The sequence below is a fragment of the Ursus arctos genome, unplaced genomic scaffold, assembly GCF_023065955.2.
Source record: "Ursus arctos isolate Adak ecotype North America unplaced genomic scaffold, UrsArc2.0 scaffold_13, whole genome shotgun sequence".
In the NCBI taxonomy this organism is placed as follows: domain Eukaryota; kingdom Metazoa; phylum Chordata; class Mammalia; order Carnivora; family Ursidae; genus Ursus; species Ursus arctos.
In genome coordinates, this window is record NW_026622797.1 from 19,734,084 (window position 1) to 19,748,980 (window position 14,897).

General features: G+C 39.9%; 1 protein-coding gene across 2 annotated transcripts in view; it reads left to right on the plus strand.

The window, feature by feature from the left end:
• Window positions 1-14,897, plus strand: part of EPM2A (EPM2A glucan phosphatase, laforin) — a 352,988-nt gene that overhangs the window by 181,573 nt on the left and 156,518 nt on the right. The window lies entirely within an intron of this gene.

Consider the following 14,897-nt stretch of genomic DNA (forward strand, 5'->3'; position numbering starts at 1 on the left):
AAACCACCGTAATGGTTGGGCTCAACTAAAAGCCAGTCTTTCATCCAGAAAGCCCGTACTGTTTGTCTATTATGTACCCAGACATTGTGTTAAGAACTACAGAAAGTTTAACTAAAAACAAACAACAAACAAACAAACAATATTCTGCCCGCAGTGAGCTCAGATTCGGAAGAGAAACTGACAAGTTAAAAACGACTAATTTGCAATATGGAAAATGTCTTGATGTAGATAGGAAGAGGATGCTTTGGGAACACATAGGTGGAAATCCTAAACCCACTAAGAACCCCTGAGAAAGCTTTTTGGAAGGGGGCAAGACTGAGTTAACTGTAAAGAATGAGCAATAATTAGCTAGTTGAAAAAGGTGGTGAAATGCAGAAGAGCATTCCTGGAAACAGAAACATATTTGCAAAGGTAAAGAGTTGAGGAGTTGGCTGTAATCCTATGTGGCTGGAGCACTAGGTGAACGTGGTGTGCTGGGAAGCAGTGAAATGTGAGTTGGAGGCAGGCAGGTACGAGATAAGCTGCTGCCTAGTTTTGCTAAGGAGTATGGATTTCACCCTGAAGGCAATATAAAGCCTCCACTGAGACACTTTAAGCAGGTTTGCATTTAAGAAATAATACTCCAGAAGGAATGTGGATAATGTCTTTGAAAATGGATAAAACCATAGCAAAGAGGCTGGGAAACTGCTTCGGTAATCCAGTTTTGAAATTTGGAGGGTATAAATTTCAGCCTGTGAGAGTGGGGCTGGAGAAGGAAGACAGTTTAAAATGTAGATTTAGGTGATGGAATCAACAGAGATTGTAAATTCTTTTAATGTTGCTGGGTAGAGAAGGAGGTCTAGTTAAGTCTTGATTTTTGCCTTAGCGGGAATAGACAAATGACACGTTCTCTGGGTCTGCGGGTGGAGGGGTAGGGAAAGGGTAAAACAATGAGTTAACCCCAGAGCATGTTATATTTGAGGTACTTGTTCTGCCTCCGAGTGGAGATAGCAAACAGGTACAGAGTATCTCAGCTGGACGCATAGACAGGACATCATCTCGAAACATGAACTATTTAGAGCTAGGGTAGTTAATGCAGGAAAGATGCAGAGATGTGGATCTTCCCCACTTTGCAGGTCTGAAACTCTTTGACAACCTGATCGCTTTCATGACCATACCCTAGACATTGTCATTATCAATACATCTTACTCCTCCAAAACCTTAATTTCATCCATCCCACTCTCTGACCACTGCTTCCTATATTTATACCTCATTCCCTCTAGTGTACTCACTCCAATGATGTGTCTATGCCTACCGGGTCCTACAACCCTGTGCTTACATCTTTTTCATTCAGTAGCATTGAACCATTTTTTCACTATCCCTTACTCCTTCAATGCTCAGGATCCCTGCTTATGCACCCCACATTTATGGTCAATCATTCTAATCACTTTCTTGCTCCCTCTTGCTTCATTGTACTTACTTGACAAACAGTAACCATGATTAAGTCCAATCCTTTGCCTACTTTTAGTGCCTGTGTCTGTGTAACCAATTGTGATTGGAAAAAAAAAAATCACACAACCACACTGACTGGTCTCATTTTTACATTCTTGACTTTGGATTTCAGGGGGGTCCTTCAAGTGCTACCTGGCAATCAGATAAGATATCTTTATCTCTTATTGTACTAGATGGCTATTTTATATCTTCTTTCATCTCTTCAACCCCTCCTCCCCAAACAATTCCTAGTCCCTTCTTTACTCTCAGGAGATGAATTTGCTTTCTATTTCATTGAGAAAAGTAGATAATTGGATAATTTACCTGAAAGCATCGACAGAATCCCTCCATCACCTCTATCCCCCCATCAGAATCTAGCACACTTCACTTTCTTGTCCATTGCCATAAATAAGTCTTCACATTCATACTGAAAGCCAGACCTTCCAAATATGTATGCAGTAGATTCTGTGTCCTTTTGCCTACTCAAGGACATCACGTCAGCAATCTCCTCTATCTCATCTATTTCCACTCTCTGCTCAACGATTCTCATCAACACACAAACTGAAACAGTTCTTTATTAAAAAACAACCTTCTCTCTCACCATTGTTTTGCTCCTCTTTGCTGCAAAACTTGTTTCCCTTCTTCTGTTCATTCTTAATCCTCCTCCAATCAGGTCTTCATCTCTACTAAAATTGCCCTTGTCAAAGTGCCCAGGAACCTCCATGGAACCCACTTCTCATCGTCCCTTTCTCTAGCACTTGACATAGCCGATGACTCCCTTCTCTTACTTCCTTCGGCTTCCGGCATCCCAGCCTTCTTTGTTTTTCTCCTCCATGGCTGGTTCCTCCTTCTAAATTGTCTTTGCTGGTGTCTTACCTCTTAATATTTGATTGCCCTAGTCCTTAGTTTTTGGTCCTTTTCTATTTCCCACCAAAACTCATTTTCTTAGTCATATCATCCTATTACATAACTTTAAATATGGGTATATGTGAAGGACTCCTAAATTTACAACTTCTGTCTAGACCATTCTCCTGAATTCCAGACTTGTATATTCAACTGCTTGCTTGATATTTCCACGTAGTTGTGTAGTAGACACTTCAAGCTTTCCAGGCCCCAAACGGATCTTCCAGCCATCTCTTTCCCCTCAACGTTGTCTAGCCACAGTTTTCCTCATCTCAGGTGATGGCAACTCCATTCTTCCAGTTGCTAAGGTCAACAATCTTGAGTTGTCCTTAACTCTTTCTTGTCTGTCATGTCCTGTATCCAGTCTATTAGGAAATACTGTTGGGTATAACTTCCAAACATAAATAGGAACTGACCGCTCCTCACACATCAGCACTGCATCCTGTGTAAACCACTACCATCTCTTGTGCAGATAACTGCACTAGCCTCCTGACTGGTCTCCTATTTCTACTCCTGCGTCTTTATATACATATGAATATGTATATATTCAGCCAGAGTGATTCTTCTACATAAGCCATGTAGCAAAACTTCTAAGCTCAAAACCCTATAATGGCTGTTTATTTCACTCAGAGTAAAAGTACTTACAATAATCTAAAAATCCCTGCATGACCTGGGTCACTATCATCTTTCTGAGCTCTTCTCCTTACTATGCTCCCCTTGTTCCTCTGTTGTTCCTTGAGCATTTCAAGCATGCTCATGCCTCGGGACCTTTGCACTTGCTGTTTTTTCTGCTTTACTTGTTATATACATGGCTAACTCCTCATGTCTTTCAAGTCTTTGAATAACCATTACCTTCTCAATGAAATCTACCCTAACTACCATTTTAGGCTTACCAGCTGCCATTCCACTCCCCTGGCCCTTGTGATCCCCTTTACCTTGTCCTATTTTTTATGTAGCCCTTATCATTTTTCATATATTGTATAATTTACTTATTTATTGTGTTAATAGCTTATTGCCTAATATAAGTTCACAAAGATCTTTATGGGTTTTTAAATTTTCTTTTTGTAAGTTTTTATTTGCATTCCAGTCAGTTAACTTAGAGTGTAATATTAGTTTCAGGTATAGAATTTAGTGATTCATCACTTACGTACAACACCCAGTGCTTATCACAAGTGCCCTCCTTAATATCCATCACCCATTTAACACCCCCACCGTGCCCCGCTCCCCTCCCCTCCCCTCCAGTAACCTGCAGTTTCTTCTCTATGATTCAGAGTCTGTTTTCTGGTTTGTCCCTCTCTCTTTCCCCCCGCTATGGTCATCTGTTTTGTTTCTTAAATTCCACATATGAGTGAAATCATATGATATTTGTCTTTTTCAGGCTGACTTATTTTGATTAACAATACTTTTTAGCTCCATCCACATCATTGCAAATGGCAAGATTTCATTTTTTATGGTTGAGTAATATTCCACTGCATATATATACGTGTGTGTGTGTATACATACATGTACACACACACACACACATATACACATCTTTATCCATTCATCAGTCAATGGATGTTTGGATTCTTTTCATACTTTGGCTATTATTGATAATGCTGCTATAAACTTTAAGTTGCATATATCCCTTCGAAACAGTATTGTTGCATCCTTTGGGTAAATACCTAGTATGCAATAGCTGATGTAAGTATCGCTACTCCAGCTTTCTTTCGACATCCATTTGCATGATAAATGGTTTTCCATCCCCTCACTTTCAATCTGCATGTGTCTTTAGGTCTGAAATGAATCTCTTGTAGGCAGCATATAGATGGATCTTGTTTTTTTATCCCTTCTGAAACCCTATGTTTTTTGATTAGAGCATTTAGTCCATTTACTTCAGAGTAATTATTGATAGATCTGTATTTAGTGTCATTTTATCAATTGTTTTGTCATTTGTGGACATTTTCTCTGTTCCTTTCTTATATTTGTCATTTTGGATCTTTCCTTCTGTGGGTTTTTAAAAATTCCCTTATTTCAAGAACCTAGAAGAGTGCCTAACACAATGCAGATCCTGCACAAACACTTATGGAAATAAATAATGTTGAAAAAATATAGAAAAAATGTACATATGCAAAATAATTTGTATTCATTCCAAGAGGCTCCCTTATGGCTGTATGAGGCTTATCTACTGACTCTGGGATAAATACCCAGGTAGAATTAAGAACAGGAGAAACCAGTGCACACATAGCATTTTAGGAATGGCTGAAAAAAGAGGAATATAGGAAGGAGATAGATGGAGGGTCAGAGATGCAAGTATGAAGCCAAGTCTAAGATGCCACAGAGGTGGAGATGGGGCTTTGTGAAGAGGAATGCTACAGAGGAAACGGTTTATAAGGTGAAGGCTGATGCTGATGGCGACCGTTGAGTGTTGGGATTAGGAGGCCATTGCCTAGCAAGGTGGAGATAATAGGCAGAAAAGTGAATAGAAAAGAGGGCAGAAAGTACAGGCAGTTGAAGAAGCTGCCTTGTTATAAAATGGGCAAGATCTGATTATGTTTATATGCTGAAGGGGAAGAACTTTAAACAGTCAATGAGGGATGTGGAATTCAGAGTGGGAGACATCAGTGTGGTTTGGGGGAGGAAAATGAATCTGAAGAGATGGATAGAATTTGGCTGTGTGAAGATTCAGTCTCAAAATATGAAACAAAAGTTTGTATTTTACTGGTTGGGATTATGCCCACAGTAGTTAGAGTTAGTATCGTAATCCTGCTCTGCAATTTACTAGATATGTGACATCGGGGATGATTCTGGGTCTGAATTTCCTGGTCTAGAGAATGCAGCTAACAACAGAATCTTCCTCATACAGATATTATGAGGATTGAACAAGATGGTTTCATTACCTAGATGTCAACCTGAGTCCTATCTGCCCCTCAAGTTCTAGGGCAATTGGTTTAAATCTTTGCTGGTTTTATAATATTCAAAAGTCTGAAGGCGTTCTCCAAATCTCTTTACCCCCTCAGATTTCACGTCCTTAGGTCACTTGGTTTCCCTCTTCTGTGTGCTCCTTCGCAGCTTCCACATATGCTGTACTCACTCTAAGGGACCTCTCTTCTTTCTGTGGCTTCCTCAAAAAAACTTTAAAAAAATAAAATACAATTAAAAAGCCACCATCAAAAAATCATTCGATGATTTTTGTGGAAAATTGGTAGGGAGAAGAGTGCAGTGGAGGGGAGATTATATCAGCAATTTCAACAACGTGGAGGGCAATAATTAGCAGCACCCTTCCCACACTGTTTCGCTGTTGAATTTCACATTCTCGGAGTCTTGAGTCTTTCTCCATGCTGCTACTCCTCCCTCCCTCTCATCTCTTCTCTCTCCTGTTCACTTGCAGGAATCAAATCTCCGTGGTGGATTATGTAGGGAAGCTTTCCCTCTCCTCTGAAGTCTAGAAGACACTCAAAAACAGAGCCTTAATAAGAGCCCCTAATCACTTAATAAGATTACTCCAGAGAAAAACAATTCTTTCAGGAGGAATTCAGGAGCTTACTATTTAAATACTAAAATTTTCTTTATCCTGCAACATTTGTAAAATACTTGAGTAAGCAAATCTAGCTATTATTGTTACAAAGAAATGAGCATTTAGTACTCACCTAAGGCTGGGCTCTGGCAGCAGAGTATGGAAGATCTGGAACACTTCTTGATTCCATGTTTGCTGTGTTTGGACACTCCATCCTTAATGTTCTCCCATGCTCCAGCCCTGCCTTTCCAGCTGCCAACTTGGTCTCTACCTCTGACTATCTGGTTAGCATCTCACAGTTATACCCTTTATGTTTTGATAGAATGGACCATTCTCTATGCTCTCTGTGTCCGAACTCTGAATGTTTACTCTGAGGTCATAGTATAGGCTAACATGGTGATTGATGGCAGGGGGCAAAACGAGAAGAGGAATGATTAATTTCTCCTACCTCAAGATAAATATGTGGTATTCTTAATTTCTTCTACTCAAAGATAACCATTAGTCAATTCTAGTCACAGAAGGTGATTAGTAGACTTACTATGTCATAACCTTTATTTTTGTGAGTTTCACACAATCTGGAGCTGATCCCTGAGTAAATGCCATTCTGATTCCATTAAGGTTAAATTTCAAACAGACAGTAAAGGGCAAAGCAAGAGCTGAAAGTAATTACAGAGAAGAGTGCACATCTGCTCTACCAGAGTGTCCATCTTGCTGCTGATACTGAAATGGATTAGTCCTTTCTCAGAATTGGCTGAGCAGCTCGAATGGTAGGATGTTATTAAATGACAAGATGAGTCCATTTTGGAATGAAGTCTAAAAATCAAGGTGCCCAAAATAAATCACACCAATAACAAAGTACATTTCTCCACTTCTCTGGAACAGCTAAAGTTCTCTTGCTGAGAACACAAAACACTGACCTTTATCCTAACCAAGATCTTCTCATGTAAGTAACTGGGATATTGGAAAAATGATGTATGGTTCATTATACATAGAACAGTAACCACATTCACCTTCATGTTAGGTCATTCTCTAGTAGTAAGTTGTGATTTTAAGACAATTTACAAAGTCCTTCAAGCCTTTGGAGAAACATTGAGTTAGTGTTAAGGTTTATGGGCTTTGTATCTACATGATAATAGTAGGCAAAGCTTTTAAGTGACTTATCAGTTGGAGTGGCCTCAGGGACTTCCCCTTAGGAGGCTAAAATGAATTTCCTATAAATTGAGTGTTCCAGGTTTTATTTTTGTGTCTCATAGATGATGTAGAAATCTAACTGTGGTAGTGTGGCACATGATTCTGTTGGAGACACCACCTAATGAGTTTATGATAATCCACCATAATCCTAGAAGACCCATATTTCTGTCCAAACAGGACATGGAATTTTTTAATGTGCATCTTTAAGTGCCTGCCTGACTCCCGGGGATAATACACTATCCACTTAGTGCTTCATTGTCTCCCTTCCACAGATGCCGCTGAAGTGAGCAAATTAAAGATATTGCCTACCAATCATATAAATTAGGTAGTTTTTTTGCAATGACAGAAATAATTTATATCTATTACCATTTAAATAGTTCCTACATTATGCCTTTTGAAGCTCTTCTGCTTGTGATAATGGGTTGTATGAAAATAATAAAGTCTTTGGGAATGTCACTTCTGGGCAGCTCTGTTTGTAATAACACGAGATATTCCTTGGGGAGCCCCCAGGCACAGGGTTCCCTTAGATAGGTATACACTGCTACTTGCCTGAGGCAATCCTTTTATGCCCCGACCTGGGAGACAAGGCTCTCTGAAGCTCAGACCCTTGAAACCAAAGTTGTCTATTTTTCTTTTCTTTTTTTTCTTTTCTTTTCTTTTCTTTTCTTTTCCTTTTCTTTTCTTCTTTTTTCTCTTCTCTTCTCTTCTCTTCTCTTCTCTTCTCTTCTCTTCTCTTCTCTTCTCTTCTCTTCCCTTCCCTTCCCTTCCCTTCCCTTCCCTTCCCTTCCCTTCCCTTCCTTTCCCTTCCCTTCCCTTCCCTTCCCTTCTCTCCCCCTTCCCTTCCCCTTCCCTCCCTCTTTCTTTCTTTCTTTCTTTCTTTCTTTCTTTCTTTCTTTCTTTCTTTCTTTCTTTCTTTCTTTCTTTCTTTCCTTCCTTCCTTCCTTCCTTCCTTCCTTCCTTCCTTCCTTCCTTCCTTCCTTCCTTCCTTCCTAAGATTTATGTATTTATTTGAGAAGGTGAGTATGTGGGCAGGCAGGGGGAGGGGAAAAGGAAGGGGAGAAACAAACTTAAGCAGACTCCCTGCTGAGCACGGAGCCAGGCCGGGCACAGGGCTGGATTTCATGACCCTAGATCAGGACCTGAGCCTAACCAAGAATCTGCCACTTAACCAATTGTGCCACCCAGGAGCCCCCATTGCCTAGCTTTTCTTATGTGGCCACATCCTTTCCTATTACAGCCCCACAGATGCTGTACACATATATATTTATTTTTTTGCAGATGAGAGACTCTCTGGGTACATATGAGATACACTTAAGCTATTCCTATGGTCTCACTCACAGTCCTACAATGGTGGCACAAATTTAAAGTGGTATTAATCTCTTTGATGCTTTCTTTTATCCTGTCCTTGCTATGATCTTAGGGATCACTATTGTTTTCTGACCATCCCTACCCCTCCTTAATTTTACCGCTAGGCATGGACTGGGCTTTTGGCTGCTCTAGGCTTGTAGATCCTCAGAAGGGCAAGGGAGGTTTCTGGTCAGGTCTCTGAATATTCTACTTGGTTATAGGTTCAAGTCCTCTCCTGGAAACTCTTTCACCTTCTCCACGACTTTGCCTAGAGAACAGCTGCAATTGCAGTCACCACCTGACTGGATTTATGATACTTCACCATCAATATAAAAAACTCATTCATATATGTTCAGTTAGCTGAGTTAAAGGCACTGTGTTAGGAATCACCATCTGTGCACCATGCAAGTCATTGATGGTGGCAGTAATCACTGCAGGTGTCCCGGGAATAGGGTAACATTTGGTTGGCTATCCTGTTAGGGACGCGAGTTACAACTGGGCTCTATGAACCTCCATTCTGATCAGCAACTAGTAACATTGGATCATTAGGTGTTTGAGTGTCAGTTCAGGGCCAATGCTCAAGAATCCTCAAAAATATTAGTATGTCCCCTTTCCCCTATACATAATCCTTTGGTAAATGGATACAAGTTCTTTTGGGAAGGATCAACTGTATAAACAAGGGAGCCTGGCTCTAGTGTGAGAATTCAGTGAAAGGCTGGAAAAACTGGGGCCTCAATCTCAGCTCTGTTTATAGTACCTCGAATTTTTGGTGTCTACAAACTGAGTAATATTTGAGTAGGCTGCCTATCAATTTCAGTCCTAGACACCATGATCAGTTGTAGTCACTACCAGATCCCTGATTATTGCCCCAGTCCTGCTGCCCCATCTGTACCCGTGTCCTCTCTGTCTCTGGCTATCAAGTGGCATCTGCACTGCAAGATTCCATCATCCACACTGATATTAGGGAACTCCTCTCAGTGGCAATGGGTCCTTCCATCATTGCCAGTTGTCAGAAGACAGCCAGTGCAGAGCTCTATCAAATATCCAGTGCTCCCAGCAACGTATTCCTTAATGTCTTGGAGAAGGAAGTGTCCTTTGGGCCATCCTAGGTGACATGGTTAGAAATAGATAAGTGTTCTCAATGATAAATCTACTCTAACCTGTTCATTGCTTCCAAATTTCATCGAGCTTCCAAATTTCTCTATAATCAGGATGTCTCAACCTTGGCATAACTGATATTTTGGCTCAAATAATTCTTTGTTGTGAGGGGCTGCCATGTGCATTGTAGGATGTTATCAACATCCCTGGCCTCTATCCACTAGATGCCAGTAGCTCCTCCTTTCTTTTCATGACAATCAGAATTGTCTCCAGATATTGACAAATGTCCCATAGGGAGGATCCAGGGGAGCAGAATTTTCCCTGGTTGAGAAATACTGCTCTATATTATTGAAGAAAATTATACTTGAATCCAGGTATCAGACAAAGAAAAAACCATTACAGCAAATTGTTAAAAATATCTGGCTGTTTCAGTTAACACACTGAATCCACGTTTTTTAGCAAATGTATGTATATCAATAAATTTGACTTAGTACAATATTGTGTTTTTTCTTGCCTGGTCTACTACCCTTAGAGTTCATTCCTATCATGCTCCCTATATTTTTCATAATATAGTTTGGCAGAATCTTTCAATTATTTCCATGTATAACCTGTTTCTCCTTGGTTGAGACTTGTGATGAAGGCTTTGGGGTTTGCTGGTATCTGACTCTAGTTATGGAATCTAGAGGCAATCTGGAGGGCTGTAGATAGGTCCTGAGAAACACCATAACCCCCCTTGCAAGGAAACTGCTTCTGGTGATGTGGAAGAGATATTTTCTTTTCACCAAATAACTCCATGTTCCACCATACTTTTTAGTCTCCTTACAATGATGGTGTTCCTAGTTCTGGTAAATGTGCTATGAACAGACGTGTTGGAGGAGGTCACTGAGAGGACATGACGTCTGGTTGGTCCATGAGCCAAACCTGGGCAATCAGATACTCCTCATCCCCCACCCATCCTTGGAATGTACCCTCTGCCTACTGTTCTGCACTGGGAGCTGCCCAGTGACATGGCCTTGAGATGGTAAGGTGTTGTTTGGACCATCTGGACGGTATATGTAACCGAACCCCGTTCAGGCCTCTATATAAACATTTAAGATTCTGGCAGGTGAGTGGGGAGATCTACTTATCTTGTGGCCACCCAAGACAAGCCTCATAAGTAAGTTCCCTTGCTTATTAAACCTGCCAGCTGCCAATCTGGAGTGGTCTCCTTGCCCTCTTTGTAAGGAGCTGGTTTGGAATTCTCCCTTTGCCTCTTCCCCACCAATGGCTACCATGTGTTCCACCAGTCCAGCTGCAAGTTGACTGGACTTCAACCAATCTGGAGCCATAAGCATCTATGTGGAACGAAGTCCCTGCCTATCTGTACCAGACAGGTAACGTGAAAGAGAAACACACTCTTGTTACATTACATCACTGAGGTCTTATGGTTGTCACTATATCATAGCCCATCCTATCCTTATTAATCAAGTGAGGCCATTACAGAGTTTTCAGTTATAGGGATGGCAGCCCCGTCAGATAGGGGAGAGGGCCAGCTTCTGCTGACAAAGGAGGTTTAGTAGGTATTTTCTTCCTGGAAACCACAGTTGATAATTTAACTAAGTACTTTGCCACTTGCATGCCATGAACAATCAATATTCATATTTCTGCTGGCACTGAAGTCATCATTGCCTTCAAATCTAACTAGGTTAGAAAGACAGTCCTAGGTGCCTAAATTTGATGGTCTACTTCCCGGAATCCCTTCTAATACCAAATACTTTGGGCAGGAGAAGCAACCTTCATTTAAGGAATCTTGCTGGCAAAGAGTTCTGGGAGAAGAAATGGTTTCCAGACATTTGAAATTTTCTAGATCAGAGATGGACTTGACTTGCCAAAAGGAATCCAGCCTTTGCCAAGTATTTCCCTGTGAATTCTGTTCTAAGATTATTTTGAGTACCTGTTGTTTACTTTTCTGCATTTATTAATGTGTGAATCACTGTTAAAATCTTCTTGACTAGGAGAAAGTTTTAGATATTAAATGCTGGCTGTACATGATAAAAATGATTGATATGGAGGATGTCTTATGCTTAGGATTATTGCCATCTTATGCTAGGTTCTTCTCAGGGATAATGGACTTGCCTATTCGACTCCAAGTTTACAGTGTATTGAACAGTGCCTGGAATATAATGTGTTCACTAAAATTTATTGACTGACTGACTGAATAAATGTGCACTTCAGCATCTTATAAACATGTATTGAGAGATCAGTATAGGCCAGCTCTGGTCTACAGTTCAAGGAATAAAGGTGACCTTAAGGAATTATAGAAAGAAAGTAGGGGGAAAAGTTATAAATACAAATTTTGAATGCATTGTATACAGGAAGCTATCAGAACACAGAAGCAGCCCAAACAATATTCAATTAGAGTCTTGAAATACTGGCAGGAAGTTTTTGGGTAAAATGGGGTGGGAAAAGAGGATATTGCTCTAGGAAGAGGAAATAGCATAATGCCCTGGAGAAACTACATGCAGTTCAGAATTTTTGGAGAATAATGTTAGAAGGTGAAAAGGGCAAGGAGCCAGGCTGAAGATACAAGCAGAAGCTATTCTTGCGATTGGAGCTCAGTGCACTGGTCTGTGCTTCCCAACTGTTTTTAATTCTCTGACCCTCTTCCCCACCACCATCATAAAATCCAGTCTAGAATACCAATTGTGTAAACCCAATAAAAATAAAATGTTGTTAGTATATTTTAAATGTTTGATATTTGTATAATACAAAGGACAGTGAGAACAATGTGCATTTTTATGAAACAAACTTTGATAGAAGAAATTGTATATAAGATATTTCCTTGTGCATTTTTAGTAGTTTAAAATATTTTAAATTTATGTATGTATTCATGTGTGTATTCAGATCAAGTGTTGGAAAAATTTACTTCTACCAAATAATAGGGGTTTGAAAAATTCTACTCTAGATGATACACAACTATTTCAAATTTTGTTTTTTGTAATCAAGAAAAGACTTATCCAATCAGATTGCATTTTAGAGAGAAGTCTAGTGGCAGCGTGGAGGGGAGATTTAAGACAGAATACAGAGGAGGGTGTGGCCTGGGGGACCTGACGCTCCCTGGATGCCCATGAGTGCCCTTGCTTCCTGGCCTCCTTTTCATTTAGGTTAGAACCATGTGACCAGGACCAGTTTTGGTCAACTTTGTCACTTCCAGGCTGAATCAGAGAAAAATGAGTGTGGTTTCTCCATCCTGTCTCTTCCTTTTCTGCAAAGCAGTCGTGGGTACCACTGTTGAGACGATGTTCTCCCAAGTTGGAAACAGCCTGAATTGTTGTCATGACACAGAGGACAGCGACAATAGAGAATCAACTCTCTCCCACTGGCCCTTGTGTGAGAGAGAAATAAATCTGTACTCTGTTAATGCCAAGGAGATTTCGGACTTAGTTTCTTACCCAGCATAGCCTAGAGCCAACTGACTCATAAGATAATGAGGGATGCAAAGCAGGGATGAGAAAGAGACGGAAAATTGGAAAAAAATTATTATCAAATTGGCAGCAATTTGTAATTGATTTAATTGAGGGATTAGGGAAAGGGAGGCATATAAATGGCTGTAGATATTAGGCTTGAGCAAGTATGCATGGCATATAATCAAAATACAGAAATAGAATATGGTATTAAATGAGATTGTATTTATATTTCATTTGTAAAAGTACTTTCCTCAGTTCCAGCTGCATAGTAATCAATAGATAATTTTTTTCTTCTATTCTTACAATTCACATCATTTTATGTACCATAAAGACATTTAGCAAAGGGCTAATTTTCTTAAATCTTTTATAGATTATTATTATAAAACTAATAATTGTTCTGCCTTGAAAATTGGAACATAATGAAAACAGGGAAAAAGTCATTTGCAAGACCAACCCTGTCTATCAAGTTTCTGTATCTACAAACAAGCTAACAGTGTCGCCCACCCGGCACTTACGCTGCTCTCTGCAGTGTTTGTGGCAAGCATTCTGATCCCCACTTGCTCGGTTCTGATTCGCTTCCTCTCATTCTGTTTCACAAAACAAGGAACTGGGGAGTGGGCCAGTTTGAAAGGACATCAGAAGTGGGCTGGTGGTGAGGCCTCTTGGGCTAATCCTTGCTCATTGACAGTGGGGGGTTTGGACGAGCCAGGTACTGCCCCTGTTAGCAGGTTGACTTATTTTTCCATGCCTTTTTTTGTTTTTCATATGCTTGAGATCATATTATATATTCAATTTTGAAACTCATTTTTACTAAATTTCTCAACCTATGTACTTTCCATTGCTACTGCCTTTTTACTTAATATACTTTATTTATGGCGTATCCCATTTTATCTTGTAAATAGATAATAATTTGCCTTGCCTCTCCTGTACTTTTAAAGTCTTAGGTTTTCTTTTCCCTTTGCTGTTTTTGTTTTAGTTTTTTGGTTTTTTTTTTTACTACTGTTCATCATGAAGCAATGAATAACTTTGTGTCTGAGGTTTTGTGGTAATTAAGACTATTTTGGGGGGAAGGTGCCTGGGTGGCTCAGTTGGTTAAGTTCCAACTCTTGGTTTTGGCTCAGGTCATGATCTCAGCATTGTGAGATCAAGCCCCAAGGTGGGCCTTGGTGCTCAGAGTAGAGTCTGCTTGAGGTTCTCTCTTCCTCCCCGCTATGCCCCTCTTTCCACTCATGCATGCTCTCTTTCTCTCTCTCTCTCAAATAAATATATAAATAAAATCTTTTAAAAAAAAAAAAGTAGACTATTTTGGGGGGTAGAAATGCCAGGAGTGAAATTCCTGGATCAGGGATAAGGCTGCTATGTAAATATTGCAAGTTCTTTCTGAAAGTGATCTGATAATTTACATGCCAAAATCAGTGACTAGATTCCCCTCTTCATGCTACAAGGATTTCATTAAAAAGCAGAAATAAACATTACATACCATTCTCTGCTAAAGCATAAGTCCTGCTGTGTTGCTGGTACTAAAAGGCATTTCACTGTTCTAGTACGAAATCCTCTGTCCCTGGGGCTGTCTCATTTGCATCAGTCTTCTTGACCATAGGTTGCACATGGTAAGTAATAACACTACCGGTAGGAAGCTTGTTTCATGGCAGAGGTCAAAGTCAACCCACTCCTCGTGTGATGCCCTTTCCAGTGGGCCTCTGTCCCTGTAATTCTTTCTCACTTATCTTCAACCAACTAGGGATTTATATTAGATTTTTGAAAATAATTTTGTCTTTAGAAGCAGATAATAATTTAAAATGTTTAAAAATAAAGTAGCATCATCAAATTTTAATGACTTTGTCATTCGCTCATTTATTACAACCACACATATCAATGGAGGAAGGGACTCAGTCATAATAATGTTTTGAGATTTTTATTAAGGAAATGATCACATCGCTTAATGT